Below are 25,122 nucleotides of genomic sequence, written 5' to 3'. Positions count from 1 at the left end.
GGGACCAACGTGAGGAGAGGAGAGACGCTCGAGATGAGAGGTGGCGGCAGGAAGATCAGAGGAGTCGGGAAGCAACGCTGGGGCTGCTGCGTGAGCAAACAGACATGCTCCGGCGTCTGGTGGAGCTTCAGGAACGGCTGCTGGAGAACCGAGTGCCGCTACAGCCCCTGTATAACCCCCCTACCTCCTCACCATGTTCCATAGCCTCCACACCCAGACGTGTAAGAACACGGGGGGGGAGGCTCCATACACCCTCCCATTCCACCCCAGTGGACAGCCCAAGCAAAAGGCTGCCATTTTTTTAACCTTTTTTTACTGGGCTTTTCCTTCCCGCAGATCCTCCTCCCAAACCCCACTCAGGTTCTGTGCCGCTACAGCCCCTGTATAACCCCCCTACCTCCTCACCATTTTCCATAGCCTCCACACCCAGATGTGTAAGAACACGGGGGGGGGAGGCTCCGTACACCCTCCCATTCCACCCCAGTGGACAGCCCAAGCAAAAGGCTGCCATTTTCTTAACCTTTTTTTACTGGGCTTTTCCTTCCCGCTGATCCTCCTCCCAAACCCCACTCAGGTTCTCTCCCTCTTTTTCTAATCAATTCATAAAGAATAAATGATTTTTAAACAATGGTGACTTTATTTCCTTTGAAAGCAAGCTGGGGGAAGGGGGAGGGTGGGTTCCTTACAGAGAATGAGTCAATAAAGGGGGCGGGTTTTCAGGAAGGATAAACAAACATAAATTTCACACTGTAGCCTGGCCAGTCATGAAACTGGTTTTCAAAGCTTCCCTAATGCGCAGCGCTTCATCGTGTGCTCTTCTAATCGCCCTGGTGTCTGGCTGCGAGTAATCAGCAGCCAGGCGATTTGCCTCAGCCTCCCACCCTGCCATAAAGGTCTCCCCCTTGCTCTCACAGAGATTGTGAAGCACACAGCAAGCAGTAATAACAATGGGGATATTGGTTTGGCTGAGGTCTGAGCGAGTCAATAAGGATCGCCAGCGACCTTTTAAACGGCCAAATGCACATTCTACCACCATTCTGCACTTGCTCAGCCTGTAGTTGAACAACTCCTGACTCCTGTCCAGGCTGCCTGTGTATGGCTTCATGAGCCATGGCATTAAGGGGTAGGCTGGGTCCCCAAGAATAACAATTGGCATTTCAACATCCCCCACGGTTATTTTCTGGTCCGGAAAGTAAGTCCCTTGCTGCAGCCGTTTAAACAGATTGGTGTTCCTGAAGACGCGAGCGTCATGAACCCTTCCCGGCCAGCCCACATGGATGTTGGTGAAACGTCCCTTGTGATCCACAAGTGCTTGCAGCACCATTGAGAAGTACCCCTTGCGGTTTATGTACTGGGTACCCTGGTGCTCCGGTGCCAAGATAGGAATATGGGTTCCATCTATCGCCCCACCACAGTTAGGGAATCCCATTGCAGCAAAGCCATCCACTATGACCTGCACATTTCCCAGAGTCACTACCTTTCGTAGCAGCACCTCCGTGATTGCTTTGGCTACTTGCATCACAGCAGCCCCCACAGTAGATTTGCCCACTCCAAATTGATTCCCGACTGACCGGTAGCTGTCTGGCGTTGCAAGCTTCCACAGGGCTATCGCCACTCGCTTCTCAACTGTGAGGGCTGCTCTCATCTTGGTATTCTGGCGCTTCAGGGCAGGGGAAAGCAAGTCACAAAGTTCCATGAAAGTGCCCTTACGCATGCGAAAGTTTCTCAGCCACTGGGAATCGTCCCACACCTGCAACACTATGCGGTCCCACCAGTCTGTGCTTGTTTCCCGGGCCCAGAATCGGCGTTCAAAGCCTATAACCTGGCCCATTAACATCATAATCTCCAAAGCACCGGGGCCCGCGGTCTCAGAGAATTCTGTGTCCGTGTCCATGTCCTCATCACGCTGGTCGCTGCGCTGCAATCGCCGCCTCCTCCTCCTCCTCGCCTCTTTTTTCTGGTCCTGTGTAAGCATAAACTCCACGAGAAAGCGCGAGGTGTTTATAATGTTCAAGACTGCGTTCTGGAGCACAACGGGATCCATGCTTGATGCAGAATGGAGTCTGCAGAGTTCACTCAGGAAAAAAGGCGCGAAATGGTTGTCTGCCGTTGCTTTCAGGGAGGGAGGGGGAGGCTGTACCCAGAACTACCTGCGACAATGTTTTTGGCCCCATCATGCACTGGGGTCTCAACCCAGAATTCCAAGGGGGGTGGAGACTGCGGGAACTATGGGATAGCTATGTAAAAGCTACCCACAATGCAACGCTCTGGAAATCGATGCTACTATGGTAGCTTGGACGCAAACCACCGAATTAATGGTGCCTAGTGTGGCCGAATACATTCGATTTTACAAAATCGGTTTCCTAAATTCGAATTATATAAATTCGAATTAATCCTGTAGTGTAGACATACCCCTACTCATCAGGAAGTAGGTAGAAGTAGGTTTAAGGGAATCCGATTATGAGTGTAACTTACCCGGCCTTACACAATCCCTCTGGATTTGGCTGCTTCCCCAGGAGTGAGCAGCTCCTGCAGTCAAAGCTGAGTGGCGTAAAAAAATAGACAAGCAAAATTGCAAATTCGCCCAGAGGCCCCAATCCCATAGCTGGATCTCGGTGCATTGACCATGGCTCCCGTCTGGATCCAGCTGCTAGATGGGGACCTTAAAACAGAGAAGTTGCTTTCCTGGCATGTGTGGGAGGCAGATAACTCACTGACCTTGGCAGCGTGAGGGGGCGGGTGTTTGGAAGGATGGCACAGCCCCTACTTTTCAAGCTTCCCCCTTGACAGCAGGAATGCAAGTGAGCCTCTTCCCTGCCTTTTCATTTTGGAATATACATCATTACCAGCCCCATAACTACCCCCTCACTGCTGACTCCACTCAGCCTGCGCCCCACACAAGAGACTTTTTCCTATTACAGTAAACTATTTGCATCAGGAATTCTGAGTCATGAAGCTGAGGTCAGAGACAAATGGGGCTTATTTCACTGCAGACACCCCTGAGCTCCAGCTCTTAACTTTGCATGTGTCCCACAGTTGTATTCCAACATCTGGAGGGGTGTAGGCTCCCCTCCAGATGTTGAGCCCTCTATCTTATCTGGCTGCTGTTACTCATTCCCATGCAGCTTCAGAGCCCCTATCTTCTCTACCTCTTCTCCTGAACCAAGGACGCACCAGCAGAACTTATTTTTTGGCTCAGTGGCTGAACTAAAAACTAAACTAAACAAAAAAAGTTTAGTTTCAGGTTGATCCAATATGAAAAAAATCTGTTTTTTTTTTGGCACACTGCAAGGCTCAAAAAATGTGGTTTGTTTGACCTGAAACGACATGTTTCATTTCATTTTTGAGGGTTATTTTTTTTTAAAACTTTTTTTTGTTTTAATGAAACCGAAGTCAAATTTGAAATGAAAAGTTGTTGCCAATAAAAAATTCAAAATGTTGCATTTGGAAACGGTCGAAACAAACCGTTCCCATTTTGGTTTGGGGCGGGGTTTTTTTTTTTTTTTCTGACTGAAATAATTTGGCGGATTCAACCCCGATTCTTGACCCGAATCTGCATCGTTCAGCAGAAAAAGTTTCATCTGAAAAATGTCTCCTGGCTCTGCTCGGCAGAGGGGGAAATAATGGATGAATGGTGGGGAAATACAGGACTCAGCGGGGTAAAACTTGAGCCCCCAAATCAGCACGTAACCAGGGGAGCTGTGGAGCCCTGCTTCCCAGGGGGCTCGGAGCCCAGGGCTCAGCATGAGGGAGGGGGAACATGGGGTAAAATCCAGAGCCTACTGAAGCCAATGGGAGTTTTGCCATGAACTTCAGTGGGGCTAGGATTCCCCCCTCGCCTCTGGGCTCACTGGGGTGGGCAGCAGGACAGGGAGCTCTGAGCTCCGCACTGTCAGCAGGGAAGCATGGAGCCATAAAGCTTTATTACAAAAGCTTTGCCATCCACCTCTATCGCTTTGTGCTTCTAGGCCACTTTTCCCTTATCCCCACAGCCCCTTTCCCCTTCCCCCCAGCCTTGCCGGACCTTCCCTGGACCAGACTCCCAGCCAGCTCGTTATATAAGAGGCTGAGGAATTGCTTGTTTGTGTCTTGGCATTTATACAGCCACACACTGAAATGTTGAGAACGCCAAGGCAGGCCGAAAATGGCAGTGAGCCAGGCGGTGAAAACTGTGCAATGCGCCCAGCACAGCATGGAGAGTGGGTCCCTGATCTAATCATGGTTCCACACCCCAGTGCAGGGGGCACAGGACCATACCCTGTTGTAGGGGGCGCAGGGCCATCCCTCAGTGCATGGGGAGCAGATCTTTGCTGGAGCATATAATCCCGCACAGATGGGTATTGTAGGCCAAGAACTGAAAGGGCTCTGTGGTTGATGCACACTAGCAGGGAGTGCCGTGGCGTGGGCAAAGCCTGCACTGCTGCGGCCTGCGTTGTACCTATGCTGTGACTAGTGAGAGGATGACAGTTTCCACCAGAGCTGTTAAGCAGGCATGTTGCCCCAGCATGACATTCACTTACCCATGCAATGCAGACTATCCTGCCCTGAACTGGGGACTTAACCACAGCAAACAGCCTGCAAAGAGTTAACAGTCATTGGGTAGCAAGTTTCTTACACAGAAGCGAGATCATAGAGTGGGAGGCATGTGGTCTATATCAGGCTCCATCTGGTCCATCCCCTAGAGTCCTATAGAGTCTTTTCTCCAGAGTATTGTCCTATGGCTCTCAGGGTATGTCTACACAGCAATGTAGGCCCAGGGTTTGAACTCAGGCTCAACCCTAATCCCCCTTCCGTCTACACCCAAATCTCAGGGCTTGGACGTGGACTCCCAGAGCATGAGTCTATACTACAGTGCAATAGGGATTGAACCCTGGGTCCTGGCTTGATTCAGGCTTGGACCCTCCACCCCAAGTGTCTATGCATCAAACAACTGGCTGGTGGCACCTGTTTATGCCTTCCAGCATAACAATCCCCTTATCTCTTTTCTGCATGCCCTGCCAATAGAATTTAGCATGCTGACACCCTGAAGGACTTTCCTCCAAGGCAAATAATAATGGTGGTGGAGGGAGAGGGAACGGGAATGTGCCGAAAGCCCCTGGCATGGGAGGAGAATGGGGGACCATAGTATGGAGGGAGGGGGCCACACAGAATGCCTAGCATGGAGGGGAAGGTGGAAATGGCTAGTGAACCCTAAAAGATTTCCCCTAAGGTGTCTGGGAGCTCCTCCCTGAAACCGGGTAGCTCTTTGCTGCATCAGTTCTCCCCGCCTTTTCCTCCCCCTTGCTGTTACCTCTCAGACAGCTCTGCTGCTGGGCTGGGAACCTGCAGTCACCGAAGGATTCCCAGATCCTCCTATAGCGAGACTGAAGGGCTTTTGGCCTCCGCAGCTTTGCTTCCTCCAGCTGCATGGCAGCGATGTTTACCCTGCTTCAGTAACGTCCCAGAACAATGCCCAGGGATGGCTCTAACCCTGTCACTGGAGAGCTGGCCCTGCCCATCCACCCTCTACAGATGGCAGCCTGACACATCACCGGTGCTAGCAAGGACAGTTGCTTTGCGTAGCCTTATCAGCCCAGCAGGTGCAGGCTGGCTTAGGGGATGCACCAGGCAATATGCAATTATTGACAATGGAGATGGGCCAAAACCAACCTGCCAGCCCCAGCCCAATCAAACTCAGATGAAGGTCAAATCCAGATTTCAAAGCTGTCTCCTATCTGTATAATAGGCCAAACCAAGCCTCTGGATTTAAACGCCGTGCACTCTGGGGAACGGCAGCTCTGGTTTGGCTCTAAATGGGGCATATTGTATGACACAGGCTGCAGCCCTTCTGTTATACAGTGTAACTTCAAAATGATCGAGGCGTGGAGAGGAGGCTAAAACGCTTGTCTTGTCTAGCTTGGCAAAGCGGAGGCCGTGAGGTGATCTGATTGCTCTCTATGAATACCTGGTGGGGAGGGCAAACACCAGGATGGAGAAGAGCTATTGAAGCTATTGGACAATGGAAACAGGGATACACTGGCCCTGAATAAATTTAGGGTGGAAATGAAAAGATTTCTAACCATCAGTGGCAGGAGATTCTGAAACAGGCTCCCGGTAGGAGCTGGGGGAAGCAAACAGCCTAACTAGGTTTAAGATGGAGCATGGTAAATCGATGAGTGGGATTGCATGACGGGGCTGCCTGGGCTAGCAGGGGACTGGACTCGATGACCCAGAAGGTCCCTTCTAGTCCTATGCTCCTAAGATAAGGCTGGAGGGGGGGAGGAAAATGAGAAGAGCCAGTTTGCTGTATGACACCAGCCTGCAAAGCAACCAGCCAAAGTGAGCTGGGCTCTGCCCTGCAGGTGCCATTATCCAGCATGTCCTGCGCTCACTGGTAGGGCTGGTTCTAGGGTGGGTGAGCGGGGCCGCTTCCCTGGGTGCCAACTTCTAGGGGCTGCCATGCCACTCGGCTTTTTTTGCTCCTCTCTGATTGGCCAGCTGGTCCACTCGAGGGGTGGGGAGGGGCATGTGCACTGAAAACGTTTTCCGCCCTGGCTGGCAAAACAGTGAGGGCTTCTATTGTTCACAGGCCTTTCCTCGTGCGCAAGAGAGGCAGCATGATACGAAGATCTACTGCAGTGTTCCCCAAGTTGGTGACCCTTTATTTGAAATCAAAATTTTTCACGCCCCTCCCATCTACTATATGAGTAAAAAAAAATGCACCAATGATAATAACGCTAAGCGGGTATCACTTATTTGTGCCTGTGTTCCGAGAGACTGAAGGGTCTCTAAAGGGTCAGGGTGGGCAGGGAGGTGAGTGCGGAGCAACGTTTTCTTTTCTTTAGATTGTAATAAAATGTTCAGTGCTTCCCGATCTCCTGCCCCGCTTGTCTTTTGTGACCAGCTCCCCCACAGGGGTCATGTCCCACTGGTTGAGAAACACTAGTCTAAGCAGGGGACTGGCAGCCAGGAACTTCTGATTTCTAGTCTTGGCCCTGCTACTGACTCCCACTGTGACCTTTGTCAAGTCAGTTGACCTCTTTCTACAGTCACACTGAGCTGATGGTAACAGTACTAGCACTTCCCAGATAGGCCCAATAGTTTCTGCAGAATTTAAGCTTCTGTTTTAAACCAAATACGCTTCTGGCTTAGCATTCCCATTTGAGGTGGCAGATCAACACTCTGCCATGTGGCAAAGGTGTGACTCATTTCAGGGTTGCTCAAGTTGTCTGGGTGAATCACTACCACCTGCTTACAGTAGGAGGGAGCCCTGTCTGCGTTCACCAGGGGAATCTCCCCAGCCACTGGCTGATGGCAATACAGGCCCTTCGCTCCAGGCTCTGCGAGCCCCCCACTTTCCCCCTGCAGGCTAGCAATTTAGAGTCTGCATTTTGTTACACTCAAGTGCCAGTGCCTTGTCTTCTGGACACCCGCCGTTTACACTGATCTGCTGCCTCGGTGAAAGGAGTGCACCCCAGCTCACTGATTTCATCTCAGTCCAACATGCTTGTTAGCACACGAAGCTACGGTTTATGGTAAAACCAAACTGAAGTTCATTGAACAGAGCTTGTGATAAAGAATCAAATAAAAGCAAGTAGTAGGATTTGGAAACACCAGAAAACATAAGATGCAATCCATAGTCTAGACTTATTAACAGGTTACTTTCCCGGCTAATAATGTATTCCTCATTATTGCTTGCAGCACTAACCCAGTCCAATGAGCGGGGATCTGCTTTTCATAAGACATCCCCGCTGGCAAAGGATGTCTTCCTGTAATGGATCACAACTTGGGCCTTTTCTCCTGCTCCTATAAAGCTACAGGCCACTGTTTCTTAGCCCAGGGCACTCCCCTCTTCAGAGCACCCTACCAGACTTCCTTTGTCTTTGTGGATGTTCAAGTCTCCACCCGGCCCAGACAGTAAACAAGGGGCTGTCTCCATGATGTCCATTGTTCCCAACACTGATTGAAGTAGTCCTGAGACCGCCCCTCACTTCAGGTGACAAGAAGTCTGAGGGCAACAGTTTTGCAACCTAACATTCTATCATTTTACATACGTTATCTGCTCTTTCCCATAAAACATCTCGCAACACCCATGACAATCAGCTAGTTTTTAGCTCTCAGCAGAGACACCACACAATCCCTTTCCGTGTAATATCGAGAAGACATCCAGACGCAGGTGTTACCCCCAATCGGGGATATTGCAGATTATGTATTCCTTATGCCACCCGATCTTAAACCAAACTTTGCACCCTCGATAATCTGTACGTTATTCCCTGATAACCAGAAACTTCTATGCTTAAACTCTGTACCATTCACTTTTTTTTTTTTTTAACGTCATCTTAATAAAAAATTTTATACCCACCTAGGCATGTTTTGAGCACGTCTGCGTCACAGAAGGGTACTTTGTTGGTGCTAACGGTACAATTGCTGTGAATGTGAAGTGGTTGGGGTCATCCAGGAGGAATGATAAGGTATTTGCACCTGGCTTGGGCGTGGCTCCGGCATGTTGGTGTGACTGATTAAACATTATTATTACTACAGGTGGAGCTGGTAGATGTGGAATAATAGTATGGGAGCATGAGCACGTAGTTAAAAACTGTATCATAATGCAGACACATCAGGGGTCAAAATTAAGGTTGCACAGGCAACTTTGGGGTGCTTGACTTTGCACCTTAACATTCTTTTAACATCTTTTTTTTGGTAGGTAATTTATCGTTTATACTGCAGTACCGGCCAGACACCCCAGTAAAGATCAGGGTCCCATTGTGCTACACAGCTATGGCTGTAACCCTGGCATCTCGTTCTGTGTCATACGCTGGGGGAATACGATGCTGCAATAGCTCGGGGGAGAGGTGTGATGCTTTTATTGGCCAGTTGTGCTATTGTTTATATAAGGAATATATTCGTTCATGGAACTAATGACAATCATTGCTTTCATGCCCAGCTGCTTCTGCCAAAGGTAGGTTGACCAGATACCAACTGTGAAAAATCGGGACGGGATGGGGGGTAATAGGAGGTAATACATAAGAAAAAGCCCCAAACATCGGGACTGTCCCTATAAAATCGGGACATCTGGTCACTCTAGTCAAAGGAGCTCTTTATCCTTGTATTCATCTATACCCGTGATATATATTAAAGCAGACCTAACAGAGTGGTTTTCAACCTTTTTTCATTGGTGGACCCTGGAAAAATGTTGAATGGAAGTCCCTTTGGAAATCTTAGACATAGTCTGAGGACCCCCAGGGGTCCGTAGGCCACAGGTTGAAAACCACTGGTCTAACAAAAATGCCAGTAGGAGCAGTTGCCACCATTATGGAGGAATTAACTCTTTTGCTCCCAGGCTCTCAAGAAGTGACCTGCTGTGGTGCGCACACCTCTACCCCGATATAACGCGACCCAATATAACACGAATTCGGATATAACGCGGTAAAGCAGTGGGGAGCCCCGGGCCCTTTAAATCACCGCCGGGGAAGCCAGTCCAGTCTGGCACGACATACCGGCTCTTGCCGGTACACCATACCGGCCCGAATCAGATATAACGCGGTCTCACCTATAAGGCGGTGAGATTTTTTGGCTCCCGAGGACCGCATTATATCCAGGTAGGGGTGTACTTGAAGCATAGACTGATGAGGAGGCAGAGGGGAAAGTGTCTTTTGCCTCATGTACCACACCTGGATCGGTGCATGAGGCAAAAGGGTTCTTGGCCCTGCGCTAGGCAACATTTCTGTTAATGACCTGGAAGCAAACAGAAAATCATCACTGATAAAGTTTGCAGACGACACAAACATCGCGGGGAGGGGTAAGTAATGAAGAAGACTGGTCACTGGTACTGAGCGATCTGGATTGCTTGGCAAGCGGGGCACAAGCACACAATATGCATTTGAATATGGCTAACTGTAAAAGATCTGCTCTAGGAATTATTTTAGGGAAGTTCTCTGGTCTGTGTTATGCAGGAGGTCAGACTAGATGATCACAATGGTCCTTTCCAGCCTGGGAATCCAGGCAGAAGGAGACTGCCACGCTGCTCAGTGCCCTGGTTACATCCTGTCTGGCTGCCCCAGCAGTGCTCCTGAATGACTGAAGTGTGCAGGTAGCGCTCCTGCTGCGGAGTTGAATCTCTCTACGTGCACTTTAATGCTCTGTTGATTTCCGTGAAATACTGAGAAATGAGGGCAGCCCAGCAGGTGTGGTAGAGGGCCAGCAGTGAAAAAGTTAATTGTGTAACCAGCTGTCATTTAGACGAGAACACTGGCCTCTTCCACAGAAACGTGCAGATTCCATACTGTAGCGTATGGACAGGAAAGTACAGAGCGTCCCTAGGACATTTCCCACTAAATATGAATTCTCATTTCTGATTCTAAGGGGCTGGGCCACGGAGCAAAGGCAGAGCCCCCGCAACTGGGTTTAGCATAACCCCTCCTCCCTGCCATCTCCGCCCTTTCCACATCTGACTTTCCCTTCAGCTTAAACCACGCAGGGTCAGCCCTGGAGATAAAAAGGAAATCGGAGGGCACGTCTCTGCAGGCAGCTCTTCCTTTTGCAGATACAGTCAACTCTCCAGCAGAACTAAAGAGCCCCAAACCTTGTTACTCGGCTTTATGTGGAATACGGACCCCAGAAAAGGACCCTGCCTGTGGACGTGTGAATGCAGCAGGCTTTTCCACCTCAGGCAACATCATATGATACCAACTGGATGGTAAAAATCAATCGATCAAAATAATCAAAGAACCAGGACAAGAAAAGAGCCAAAGCTGGTGATATTGGGCAGATCTACCTTTGAGAAGGTTGGTGGTCTTAGTTCCTACCTGCTGCATTCACTTTGACTAGTACCCACAGTTGTTGTGCCTGTATAACTCGCAGTTAGGGGGGTGATTTTTACTGGTACAACTCCTTGTGTGCACACAGTTATATGGGTGTAAAGGTGCGTAATGGATAGAGCACTAGACTGGGACTCAGGAGACCTAGGTTCTAGTCCTGGTTTTGTCCTGCTGGGTGACCTTAGGCAAGTCACGTCACTGTCCTGTGCCTCAGTTTCTCCATCTGTAAAATGGGGATAATGATACTGACCTCTTTGTAAAGTACTTTGAGATCTATGGATGAAAACTTCTATGTAAGAGCTAAGTATCCATATAGCTCATTCCTCTTCTATACTATACGAGTATAAACACTTTTTATACTAGTATAACTTGGTCCAGACTAGGGGGCTTTTACTTCTTTAACTATACCACTTAAAGCAGTACAACTTTTGCTTGAGGACAAGCTCAGGAAATCTTTATAGCATGTTTGACTGGTCTGGCTTCTGCTCTGGCGGTCACCGGTTTGCTCTTGAATGAATATTGATTGTGTAACAGAGGCAAGGGGCCTAAGTCACCACTGTTACTTCACTTTTATGATGATGCAACTGCTGAAATCACTAGTTGGATTTACACCAATGTAAAGATGGAGGATTGCAGTGGGGAATCAGACACAGGAAATCCAAGGAACTGTCTGAACAGTAACTGGAAACAAAATAAGAGTGCTCTACTTTGATATAACTTACATAATTAAAAATCAGCTTAAAATTATATATAAATCAGACATTCTTATTTTTAAATAAGTGTCCTCACACACACTTGCACTGAAGATGCGAATTACAACCCATTTAGTTATTTTGGTTTTAGTTACCTTGTAGACAAGCCCCAAGACCAAAATCTGGCGGTATTAAAATAGGTTTTCCTTCAGCGTTAGATAGTGAATTATCTTTCCAGGAACAATAGTTTTTTAAATTAAATTTAAGAGCATGTAACATTGATATTAAGTGACTCACCCATGGCTTTTTCTTAGGAAAGATGCTCTCGCAGAAAATCTTTTAGTCACCAACTCTGCCACAGCTTCCCTGTTTGACACTGGGCAAGTCATTTAGGCCACGTGTACACCATAGCCGCTACAACAGCACAGTGTACACTTGCTACATCAACAGTAGAGGTTTTTCCATCAATGTAGTTAATCCACTTCTCTGAGAGGCAGTAGCTAGGTTGATCTTCTGTCAACCTAGTTGCATCTGTACCGGGGTTAGTCGCCCTGTGTTGTTGAGGGTACGAAGTTTTTCATCACCCTGTGCGACGTAGCTAGGTTGATCTAATTGTTAAGTGTCGACCCGACCTTAGGCTCATGTCTTCAAAGGTATTCAGGTGCCTAACGCCTATTGATTTCAAATACCTGTGAGGATCTGTGCTTTAATTTCTCCATGCCTCAGCGCCCAGCTGTAAAATGGGGATAATACTTTGTCTTGTCTAGATAGACTGTAAACCCTCTGGGGCAGTGACTGTCTTTTGTACAGCTTCTAGTCCCATGGGGCCCCAGCACCCCCATCCTTCCCCACCCCTCAACTGGGCCTTGCATCCTGAGCCCCCAGCAACCCTCCCCCTGCCCCCCAACTGGCTCTACACCCCAACCCCCCCATCTTCTCCCCACCCTCCAACTGGCCCTACATCCCAACCCCCCCATCTTCCCCCCACCCTCCAACTGGCTCTACACCCCAACCCCCCATCTTCCCCTGCCCCCACAACTGGCTCTACACCCCAAACCCCCCATCTTCCCTCTGCCTCCAACTGGCCCTACATCCCAACCCCCCCATCTTCCCCTGCCCCCCCAACTGGCCCTACACCCCCAAGCCCCCATCTTCCCTCTGCCCCCAACTGGCCCTACATCCCAACCCCCCCATCTTCCCCCTGCTCCCAACTGGCCCTACACGGTACACCCCAAACCCCCCATCTTCCCGCTGCCCCCCAACTGGCCCTACACGGTACACCCCAAACCCCCCATCTTACCCCTGCCCCCCAACCGGGCCTCCCTGGGCGGCGCTGTCGCTTTAACACCCTCCCCCCCCGCCCCACGCCGGCGCTCGCGCGGACTGTACCAAGTGGGGCCGCGGGGGGAGCGGTGTCAGCGCCGCTCACCGCTCCGGGAGGTGGCCGGGGGGCTCCTCAGGGGAGCTCCGGGGGGCGCCGAGGTCGCGGCCGCTCCGAGGTCCGGACGGCGGCGGCGCAGGAGGCCCCGGCGGCGGGGTTGGGCCCCGTCCCCCGTCCCGAGGTGGTAGGTGCCGCCGGACGTGCCGGCCCGGCTGTACTGGGCCCAGCTGCAGCCGCTGAGGAGTTTCAGAGTAGCAGCCGTGTTAGTCTGTATCCGCAAAAAGAACAGGAGTACTTGTGGCACCTTAGAGACTAACACATTTATTAGAGCATAAGCTTTCGTGGGCTACAGCCCACTTCTTCGGATGCATATAGAGTGAACCATATATTGAGGAGATATATATACACGAGGAGGAGCTGCAAGGTGGGTGCGGGGGCCGGGGGGGTCTATTGGGTGAGAGCAGCGGCGGCTGGGAGCCAGGACTCCTGGGTCCTCTCCCGGCTCGGGGTCTGTGTGGTCTATTGGGTAAGAGCGGGGGGGTGTGAGAGCTCGGACTCCTGGGTCCTCTCCCCGCTCGGGGGGTGAGAGCTAGGACTCCTGGGTCCTCTCCCCGCTCGGGGGGGGGGGGGGGGGATCTATTGGGTGAGAGCGGGGGGGTGTGAGAGCTCGGACTCCTGGGTCCTCTCCCCGCTCGGGGTCTGTGTGGTCTATTGGGTGAGAGCGGGGCGGTGGGAGCTAGGACTCCTGGGTCCTTTCCCCGCTGGGGGGGTCTGTTGGGTGAGAGCAGCGGGGGCTGGGAGCCAGGACTCCTGGGTTCTTTCCCCAGTGCTGGGGGGAGGTGTCTAGTGGGGTACATAGTGGGGCTGGAAGCCAGGACTCCCCTGGGTTCTCTCCCTGCTCAGGGAGGGGAGTATGTGTGTGGGGTCTAGTGGGTTAGAGCGGTGGGCAGGGGATTGGGAGCCAGGACTCCTGGGTTCTTTCCCCAGTGCTGGGGGGAGGTGTCTAGTGGGGTACATAGTGGGGCTGGAAGCCAGGACTCCCCTGGGTCCTCTCCCTGCTCAGGGAGGGGAGTATGTGTGTGGGGTCTAGTGGGTTAGAGCGGTGGGCAGGGGATTGGGAGCCAGGACTCCTGGGTCCTCTCCCCACTCGCGGGGGGGTGGGAGCTAGGACTCCTGGGTCCTTTCCCCGCTGGGGGGGTCTGTTGGCTGAGAGCAGCGGGGGCTGGGAGCCAGGACTCCTGGGTTCTTTCCCCACCATTGGGTGGGGAGTGGGGTCTAGTGGATTCAAGCAGGGGGGTGAGAACTCCTAGGTTCTGTTTCTGGCTCTGGTGGATTTGAGCCAGGGAATTAGGACTCCGGATTCTGTCCTTGGCTGTCTGAATGCTGACCGAAGTCTTATAGAGCTGTGTGGCTCCTGGTGCTGGCTAGCCAGGTCTGCCATGTGCCCCACAGAAGAGCTGGGTGAAACTCTTCAGATGAATAGTTCATTTGTTGGAAAGTGCCGGGTTTAATTGACCTGAAACTATTGGCAAATTCGACAGGAGTCCGTCAAAAATGCAGTTTGGTCAGAAGAAGAAAGGCAGGCTAGAGTCACAAAACTGGGGAGGAGGTAATAGGGGGTAGTGCCACTGCCCACCTTCTATTGCGGTGGTTAGGACCTGCACCTGGGATGTGGGGACCCAGGTTCAGATCCCCATTCTGGAGCAGGGATTTGAGTCCAAGTTTCTTCTCTCCCAGGTGAATGCCCTAGCCACAAAGCTATAGGCTATGCAGGGGTCGGCAACCTTTCAGAAGTGGTGTGCCGAGTCTTCATTTATTCACTCTGATTTAAGGTTTCGCGTGCCAGTCATACATTTTAATGTTTTTAGAAGGTCTCTTTCTATAAGTCTATAATGTATAACTAAACTATTGTTGTATGTAAAGTAAATAAGGTTTTTAAAATGTTTAAGAAGCTTCATTTAAAATTAAATTAAAATGCAGAGCCCCCCGGACTGGTGGCCAGGACCCGGGCAGTGTGAGTGCCACTGAAAATCAGCTCGTGTGCTGCCTTCGGCACACATGCCATAGGTTGCCTACCCCTGGGCTATGCCTTTCTCAGTCTCACCCGTTGAAGCTGTTCCACTTTGTGAACATAACTAAGTATTCATTGGCACAAGGACTGGAACCCCAGGAGAGCTGGAGGAGAACTCCCCCAGAATACCCTATAGCCTGGTGGTAGGCTCTGCAGTCCAGTGATGTCTGTTCCCGTCCAGGTCCTGTGCTGGGGTAGAGCTCTGACTTGGCTACTCAAACTCCTGTGTTATCTCCGCAGCTGTTTTTCTTGCCATGTAGGCAGCTTGGCCCTGGAAAACTTTTTCCATCTTTCAAATATCTGTAGCCAAAGGGACATCGCTAGAAGTAGTGGGGTGAAGTTTTTTTTTAAAAAAAAGTAGGTTGAAGAGACTGAAGAACAATCTCCCCAAAGGAGGTGGTGGAGATTTAAAACTGATGGGACAATCTGCAGGGAACATAATGGCCAAGTTTAATCAGCGGAGTGGATGCCATCATTTATCAGGTTTCCTCATTCATAAGAGTAAGTGACCCATCCTGCGGCACTTAGACTGGGTTTTGGCCAAACATTTTATGCAACCTTGGTTGAAAGGAGCTATTGAAGCTAAAATAAGTTGTCAACTAAGCCACCTATTAGGGGAGGATCTGGCCAAACTAGTTGTTTACATATATTCTCATTCGTAGGAGGGAAACACCATGGAGTTATAATAAAAGCAAATAAACTCTTCCAATCTCTTTTGTTTATACTAAGCTTACCTATTATTTTGAAGTACAAAATTTGAACAATAGGTGGAAAAAATTTGAGACTATTTGGCTTTGTAAGTTGACGTCTCTTTAAGCAATTAACCTGTACTTACAGTAATTTCAGTTACAGAGCAGTCTGTTACTGAATAGTCAGTTTCTCACTTTTCCTCTGTTGTTCATTTGATCAGTTTCCCTGGTTTGTGGGGATCTTTTATACATCAACAGGAATGAGAAAAAGCAGGAGAACTTGCTTGTGAAATCCACCAAAATGATTGGGGGCCTCAGAGGCAGGTGTAAGACCTAAATGACTTTTAACCTTTTGTTTTGTTTTGTTTTGTTTAAACTGACTGGAGTTCAAGTTAACAGGGCCCTCTGAGCTTCAGACATGTGAATGAAGCAAATTTGCTTCATAAGTTACAGATAAAGAGTAACTATAGAATTTCATAGGGTAATTTTTTAGTCACTCTTTTGACAATAGCCACACACCAAAGGTTATGTGTTACCTTGTTCAGTCCCATACTCATCCTGTTCTCTCCCTTTTTCTCTTATATAAAAAACTACCAAGAGTTTATAGTTCTCTTATATAAAAAACTACCAAGAGGATGTTATCTACCTTGGATGAACTTTGTTCTTCTTTCTTAACTAAAAAAACATGGTTAATATCTTACGTAAGTTGCTTTCCCAGTATAACTTGATCTAGTGCTAGGATTACGCTTCACAAGGTATTGTAAAAGGTGTGTCACATGTTCTACTGTATTGGTGTACACCTATTCAAAAGATCAATATTTAAAGAGTCTTTAATAAGCTTAATTACCTACTCTATCGTATGCAACATGGACAGTCTGAAATTTAATAATCTGTGGTTACCTCTTACTCGGTTAAACGCCAAAATCCATTTGTGTGCTGCTTCTGGGCCATAGAGCCTGCAGAAAGAAAACATTGAACAAGAAGTCTTTGTAATACTGAAGGCTACTCCTAAGAACCATGACAGTCCAAAGTGACACATAGGGACAGTTGGTTTGACTTTTAGCTGCATATTATTTTAATGTTCTTGCTTAGTTAGCAGCTAAGGGAGTTTTCCTAATTGTGTGTTTTGTTTTTTTTAAATGATACTTACATAGTTTCTTTGGAATGTTCCGAGGAGTACTAATAGCCTAATTGTTCTTTTACATTTGTACAGTGCCTGTACAGTTCTGAACATTTCGAAGCACTTTGCTAGCAGGTCAACTTCATCACCTCTTGTGAGCCAGGTAAATATGTTTCTGTTTTACAGATCAGAAGAGGAGATGGATTGGAATTGTATAGGGAAGTGAGTCATATTTTCAACTCTGAAAATCTGGCCTTAACTGGGGGTATTGAAATTTTAAAAAAAATCTGGCCCTAAGTGCCATGTTTAACTCACTATAAGTTGGTAGCAGAGCTGGAAATAGAAACCAGAAGTCCTGGTTCTCACTTTTCTGCACTGACAACCACACTATCTCTCAGTATAATATCCAGATACCATGCAAGTCACTTCTAAAATGCAACTATTGATCACCTCTCATGGAACATAACGAGGGTTTATTCCAGTTTCTGGTCAGCCACTATGTTGGGGTATCAGCCTGGTAAAGTACAGGATAGAATCATTGCACAAGTCATGATTATGTAATATTGGAGTGGCATCTACGTAACTGTGTGAGGCAAATGATGAGCCGCTCACACTGAGACAAAGAAAAAACACTCCAATAATTCTCAAGTATATAAAGAGAAAACAAATACACGTGAAATATTTCATGCTCACTAAACCCCAACTGCAAAGACTCTGTCAGAGAGCACTGAATTATAACTGTCCCCGTCCCCCCCCCCCCCAAATGTTTCCTGGTAAAATAAAGCTCTTTAACTCCGATTTCTTAACCTTCAGCAACTATCATGTTCTTGCACATTTTGCATAGGGTGGTTGTATTTAAAACACAGGACTGGGAGTCTGGGGATCTGGGTTCTGTTTTGTGCACTACCACTGTAGTGTGTGTCATGGGCAAGACACAGCATCTTTACTCTCTCTCATGTAAAATGAGGGTAATAATACTTCGCACCCTTGCGGGGGCATTGAGACAAACATTTAATGTATGTGACGTGCTTTGAAGAAATAGTGCAATAATATACTAATGATGAAATCTTGGGTTTTAAAACAAATCATACTGATATTTGCTACTTTGGGTTAATAATACATATTTGCAATTCTTAAACTTTGCAGAATTTAAGCTTTCATTTAACATCCCTCCCCCATCACCCACATTCTTTTTTTTTTAAATCACATATGGTTGCAAAGAAACTGTCAAAATAAGAACAGAGGAACCGCTGCAGGGCTGTCTGCCTGATTCTGCAGCCAGACCGTTCTAGAACCTCTGGTGCTGCTCAGTGCTTTGCCAAGGGGCATCAGAGTGAAAACTGTCTTGTCCCTTGTCAGGGCTGCTGCTGGAATCATTGGGAAACAGTGAAACTGACAAAAATTAGGTCAGTTGCCTTCTGCTGGTTGGGAAATCTGAGAGCAGCAGCAGAGGCAGACACTGGAGTTTCTCACTGGGGAGCAGGATTTGGAGGCTGGGAACCTACCCTTGCGACAGCCAGGAAACAATGTGCTGAGAGAGAAGCGCTTTCCCTCCTTACCAGAAGCCACAGTGTGGGGGATGATGGGACTTCACATTTATCAGACACCTAATGAATCCCCTGGCCAATTCTGGTGGCTTTACAATCACATGTTCATCACATGCATCCGAAGAAGTGGGTATTCACCCACGAAAGCTCATGCTCCTATACGTCTGTTAGTCTGTAAGGTGCCACAGGACTCTTTGCTGCTTTTACAGATCCAGACTAACACGGCTACCCCTTTGATATATGTTCATCAATGTATCTTTCCCCCCCTCTGTCCCCTTGCTGTGTGAATAGCCTATTTCCTATTTGTGTGGGTCAACTGAGTACAAGGAGGCTCAGTGAAAGGCGTATGCACAAAGTGCTCTCAAATGCCCAGAGTAAAGAAATTGATAGAGGGAGAAGATACAGTGATTGTAGGTGTTGCTTGTAACATTTTAAGACAGGTGTGGGATATGTAAATTGGCAGTATCCTTTTAATCATATCCAAGTCTCCAAACACAGCCACCTGCAGATAAATTGTTAAACCCTCCACAATATTCAGATTTACATGGGGGCTCTTAAAATTCTGCTGCCACAATACAGTGTGCAGGTTTGAAGTTAATCATCTCCTGCCCTGTCTGGATACATGGACTTTTTTACAGTGTTGGTTTTGCCCTTTACCACGCTGCTGTTTACAATCTGAACTTGTTTTCCACTGGGAAATCAAACTGGTCAATGGTTTTGGTTGGAAGAGGGTGTTCTTTTACCTTGTGCCCTCTTTGTTTCAGTTTATCTAGGGTTCAGAAACAAAAACCTCCATGCTGACACACGTTAATCTGTGTATAAGGAACTGTGGAGTTCTTGGTAGGGCAGTTTGACATTGAGGCAAATACCTCACAACGGTTGGTGCGTAAAATCAAAAACAGGCAGGCTTTTCAAGGCTGGAAGCTTGCAAGGGAAATGATTCAGGGCTACTGAAAACAGCTGTTCTCTAAGATCACAGTAACTAATAACATCAAATTAAATACAAGAGGCATCAAACGACAGAAATAAGTTGACCTGAATTGGCATGCAATATACATCTTTTCAAGTATCAGGGGGTAGCCGTGTTAGTCTGTATCTACAAAAACAACAAGACTCCTTGTTGTTTTTGTAATATACATCTTTGTCAGCCCCAAGGACAGAATTCTCTCTCTGTCCCTGTGAAACCATCCTCTTCTTTCTGATGTTCTGTCTTCTAGCTTTTACAATCATTCTGCTCTTCTCAAGTGAGGGCTGCTGCCAGTTTTTTTGTTTTTGGTTGATAATTAAAGTGCAAATGTACAATGCTTGAAGCTGAGATCATGTTTAAAAAATCTGCTAGGAAGAAATGCACTTGGTTTCTATATTGTACTTAGAATAGAATCTGTGCTAGTCTCCATCTTGTGAGTTACAGCATCAAGGTTTGATTAGCAGGGAATGCATTGTTGAGTGGTTTTTTTGTTTACTCTGTGTACGTAAAAAAATACCCTTCACAGTTATGCGTTATGCAACATGTTTTTTACTCCTACTTCACTTGCTCCTAGAGCCAAGCCATCTGCTTTAGACTAGAAATTCTGAGCTGTTGAAAATTGTCAAGAAAGCAGTGTCTTGCAAGGGAAGACAACAAAAGTGCTTTTTGGTGAGGCTGTACCTCATTGCTCCATGCCCTAGTTTCCTTATCAGAAAAATAGTACCTAGTCCTGGTTGTGATGCTTCATCAGCGCTGCTTCTGCCCTTGGTTGGAAGGTGGTGTAGAAGTGCCAAGCAATGGTATAATAAATATTTATGCAAAGCAAGAAGAGATTTATTTGAGCTTTTCCTCAAAACTTTTACAGGAGGAACAGAAGATTTAAAAAAAATCTAGCTCACATAAAAACTGTGGAGTAGGTGCCTGATCCTGGTTGGCGCTGAGCAATCCTAAGTGACCTGGATTTTGTCAAGAATTGATGGAGCTGAACATCAGTCAGGGCTGGGCCCGAGTGCACTGAAACATTGGCAGTCAGGGTAGGAATTGGACTAGGAATGTGCTTTGTGTCTGTGTATTATATTACCCTCTTCATTGAGATCTGTGAGAGAAGAGATGATTCCTTGTGTCGAGGCTTGGGAAGCTCATCATGCCAATTGTGGGGAGTTAGGAAAAATTCTTTTCACCCAGAGCGAATAGAACTTTTTTCTTTGGGGGGGAAGGGGCCAAGAACAAATGAGTAAAATATTCTTGATAATGAGGAGGAAAAACTAACCACGTGGGTAGATGGCAGGCAAATAGACTTTGTGCCTGGGCTGATGCATCTTCGTGGAAGTTGTGTAAGGCTGGTTAAAAGAGGTTTTGGCATAGTAGTTTTTCTTCTACAACTGGGTATTGTCTTCTATCATTGAATCAAATAGCTGCATGCAAAGTTATCCTTGTATGTTTCAGCATCCCCTCTGTAGATTTCTCTGTAGTTTCCACCACGGATTAATTTTATTGACAGAATCTTGACATCTTTCTGGACCTTTTCTGTTTCCCTACTGGAGAAATCCCATTTTCCTACTGGAAGCTGTATGTTGGATTGCTGTCCTGTATTCCCACTGACCACAGTGGGGGTTCTGTCTGCATAAGGAATATAAAATCAGGCCCTTTGACTATAGCAGGCTGAGGTAGTGCCATGCTCAAAGAAATGCTGCTGGATCTGAGAGAAGATGGGTGAGGTCTTGTATTGGACCAGCTTCTGTCGGTGAGAGAGACAAACTTTCAAGCTACACAGAGCTCATCTGCAGTCTTTGTGATCTCTTCACCGTTGCTGAAGTGAGTGTGACAAGCACCCCGAAGCAGAGGTCACTTGGGCTGCTGTGGGGCTTCCCTCCGCTGTCTTTTTTTGTCTAGATACCAAAGAATATGTCTGGTACCAACCAAGAAAACACAGAATAGCTGGTACTTTAGCGGGGACAGCCCTATAAGTATGATGAGGGACCAACTGTTTTTCAGCAGGATTTATTTTCAGAGGTCAATTTTAATGAAAGTTGGTTAAATTCCCGGTGGGTGAAGTGGGAAGGAAATGGTAATACCCATAGCAAGCCACCCTGACGTGAGACACTCAGCAGCACATCTGTTCAGAGTCCTCCCTGTTTTATCTGGTCAAGTGAGGGAGTATTATCAGGGTAGGCCATGTGCTTGGGACTGGGAAGGTGTGGAGGAAAAAAAATCTACTGAACTGCCCTGAATTCAAGAGGTGAGGAATAGTAAACAATCCACATCAGAGCCTTTATTCTAGTGAATTGTGTTTGTTTAGGAAAATGGTGCTGAAAAGACATGGAGAAAACCCATGGTGCTTTCAGTCTAATGTTGTGATGTATAAATGCCATTTACCACAAAGGCTGTGAGATGGGTTTCTGTGCTGAGTATCATGAAACAGAGGGCACTGATTTTTAAGGCACAGGGTGGTGTTAATAATGAATACCTAGGCGTTGTATAGCATTGTTCATCATTAAATCTCAGCAAGCTTCACAAAGGAGGTCAGTGTCATTATCCCCATTTTACAGATGGGGAAACTGAGACTCAGAATGGGGACATGACTTACCTAAAGTCAACAGCAGGCCCATGGCAGAGCCTGGAACAGAACCCAGGTCTCCTGAGTCCTAGGGCACGTCTTCACTACCCGCCGGATCGGTGGGTAGCAATCGATCTATTGGGGATCGACTTATCGCGTCTAGTGAAGACGTGATAAAATCGATCCCTGATCGCTCTGCCGTCGACTCCGGAAATCCACCGCGGCAAGAGGCGGTAGCGGAGTCGACGGTGGCGCGGCAGCGGTCGACTTGCCGCCGTCCTCACAGCCAGGTAAGTCGACCTAAAATACGCAACTTCAGCTACGCTATTCACGTAGCTGAAGTTGCGTATCTTAGGTCGACCCCCCGCTGTAGTGTAGACCTAGCCCTAGTCCAGTGCTTTAGCCACTAGGCCACAACACCTCCCTTAAGTAGCCTTAGTTTATGTATCGCTCCAGATATGTGTCAGTTTGTCTCCTCACTGCTTATTATGACACTGGTTGGCTAACATTAGCTGTGCTCACTTTAATGCCTCTCTATTAAATATGTTTTAATAACATCTCTCTCTTGTAACTTTGATAGCTGAAAAAACGGAGTCCCTGCCCTATATTTCAAAACGAACACCTTCCTTCATATATATTGCCTGTTAAAGGTCACCCCTTGCCCTGTTCATAAGAGCCAGGTATGTGTCCGTTCTTCATCTAGGCTGCTGCCCTCCACTCCAGAAGTGGTTGCATTTCAGTGGTGCTGTTTGTGTACAGTTTGTAAAGTGCTCTCAAGCACTTTACCCTCGCACCTCTCCCCCCGCCCCGATATTTTTATTGGTATTTCCAGTTAAGTTGTAAAGAGGAGCAAATGGTTCTGCTGTGCCTTATCTTTGTGTTCATTTCTGCTCAGCTGCACGCAGGGGAAAAGTTCCGTTGTATCCTAACTGGGAGAGATGATGATTTCTGCAATGATGGTGTAATCCTTCGTGTTCTTAGCAATGCCAAGGTTCCTGGGGATGGAAAATCATTGCTGCCTTGTGTTTCAACTTCCTTTTTATTAATGGTATCTGTGTGTTGAGTCATGCCGATTCAGGAACATCATGTGGCTGCAGAAATGTGACACAGAGTGTGGATCTGCCAAGTCATCCCATCTGTTGCCACAGATATTTAGCTGTGATTCTCTATATCGGCAGCATATGTTCTCCGCTTTCCCTTTCCTTTGGTTACTTGCGTCAGCATTTTCTCTGTAGCCGTCATGTGTTGCTCTGACTGGAACTTCTGCTTCAACAACTCATTCTTAAAATAAATATTTTCAAGCAAATTGAACTTTGCTTAAAGCTTTGAACAGGGACTTGGGGGCTGTTAGTGTTTGCCCTTATGCTGTTGAAGCCACTGCTAGATGTGGTGATGGTTTTTGTTCTCTGCCCACCTTTCCACAAAGAATAGCACAGCCCTCAACTAGTAAGGACTTTCACTTAATATCTGCGTGGTGGGATCCATTATCAGTTCTCTGACTCTTGTCTATAATTGGAATGTACATCTTGGGTAATTGAAACTATTCTCTTCAATTCCTAATTGCAGGCCTCTGAGTATGTGTTGCCAAACATGTCCTCTGCAGATCTGCCAGCAGCCTCTTATTTTAACCTCCATCTCAACCTCCTACAGGCGGCGGCTGCCACTGATTTTACATGTTTGGAAACAATGAGCAGCTTGGCTTATTGCTTAGACTAAAGGTTCAGGGTAGAAGAGTAATGGTGCAGAAAACCTCACTCTAGATCTCTTTTCTTCTGTTTTCTGCATTGCAAAGCCCTGGACCAAAGGTGCCAAAGTCAGTGATTATATAGAACCAGATTCTGGATAGACCTTGCGTGGGTGCACTGTGGTTGTGGATGGAACTGGAACACTTTCTAGCTTGCATGGCTTGTCTATGGGCTGGGCACAGGTGCAGACCTGATAGCAACGTGTCCTGGACGATCCAGTGCCTGAAAACTCTGTGAGACTGAAATGGGCAGAGCCCGAGTTGTTAAGTTAGGGAAAAGGAGGGAACAGCCCAGAAGAGTAGCTTGGAGCTTCGCTTTGTGCAGCGGTCCTGAATCTTCTCATGCATGCATGAATGTAACTCGGTGTCAGTGGAGCTACACCCGATTTACACCAGTACAAGTGAGAGGAGAATCGGGCCCAGAGATTTTGTCACTAGGTGTGGTAGGGAGAACCCTGAACTCCAGTCGTGGGGCATATGTAAGACATGGGGTAATTCTTTCACCCTGTGTGACACTGGCGAGGCCTCAGCTAGAGAATTGTCCAGTTTCGGGTGCCACATTTAAAGAAAGACGTGGGCAAATTGAAGAGAGTTCAGAGGAGAACAACAAAAATGATAGAAGGTCTAGAAAACCTGCCCTATAAGGAAAGGTTTAAAAAACTGGGCATGTTTAGTCTGGAGGAAAAACGTTGGAGGGGGCCTGGTAACATTATTCGTGGTCTGTTACAAAGAGGATGGTGATCAATTGTTCTCCATGGTCACTGAAGGCAGGAAAGAAGTAATGGGCTTCATGTGTAGCAAGGGAGATTCGGGTTAGATATTGAGAAATCCTTTCTAACTATAAAGATAGTTAAGATCTGGAACAGGCTTCCATCGGGGGCTGTGAAATCTCTGTCATTTGGAGGATTTTAAGATCAGGTTGGACAAACACCTGTCAGGGACAGTCTAGGTGTACTTGGTCCTGTCCCAGCGCAGGGGTCTGGACTAGATGACCTCTCCAGGTCCCTTCCAGCCCTTCAGTCTTATGATTATGTAACCTGGAAGTGAAGCTGACTTAATATATGTAATTTCAACAATGTCTCTACACCTATCTGTTTCTATTAATGTTGGGTCACAGATGTTTGTATAAATAAAAGGCCTCTTTGTTTACCTTGCAAAAAGCCACAACGTTTATTTTTTTAGAAAGTTGGTTTGGTTTTCACATCTCTGGGCTTTTGGGGCACGTTCTGAGTTTTGATTCTTTTCTAGTAACTTCATAGCAAGGGCTCACCACCACAGTCCAAGCCCCACTATGGCGACAGGATGAGTAGCTTAAACCTGTATTCTTGCACACCCACAACTGCTGTTGAAGTCTGATCAATCCCAAAGTCAGCTTTGGGGAGTGAAACTTTCCTTGCAGATAGAGAACAAAACAACTGTGATAGAGAAATCTTTGAAATAGGGACGGGGGAACTCCTTTACTTTCTGGCGGTAGGCTTCTGTACCTTGTGCCAAGTAACTTGAGTTTTAGGGCTCTCTCTCTTGTTCTCAAGGATGTCTGTGCATCTCCATTTATCGT

At 47.5% G+C, this 25,122-nt stretch overlaps 1 protein-coding gene across 1 annotated transcript in view; it reads left to right on the top strand.

The window, feature by feature from the left end:
- Positions 1–13,226: 13,226 nt before the first annotated feature.
- The window catches only part of LOC135890772 (NADPH--cytochrome P450 reductase), a 54,853-nt gene continuing 42,957 nt past the window's right edge, over positions 13,227–25,122 (top strand). Inside the window, exons 1-2 of the mRNA XM_065418194.1 lie at positions 13,227–13,293; positions 16,843–16,912. The gene's annotated coding sequence lies outside the window, so the exon portion shown is untranslated. The remainder of the gene's footprint in view (positions 13,294–16,842; positions 16,913–25,122) is intronic.

Source organism: Emys orbicularis, chromosome 17, assembly GCF_028017835.1.
Source record: "Emys orbicularis isolate rEmyOrb1 chromosome 17, rEmyOrb1.hap1, whole genome shotgun sequence".
NCBI classification, from domain to species: Eukaryota; Metazoa; Chordata; order Testudines; family Emydidae; genus Emys; species Emys orbicularis.
Note: the sequence above shows the minus strand (reverse complement) of the source record. Positions and strands in the feature narration are given on the sequence as shown.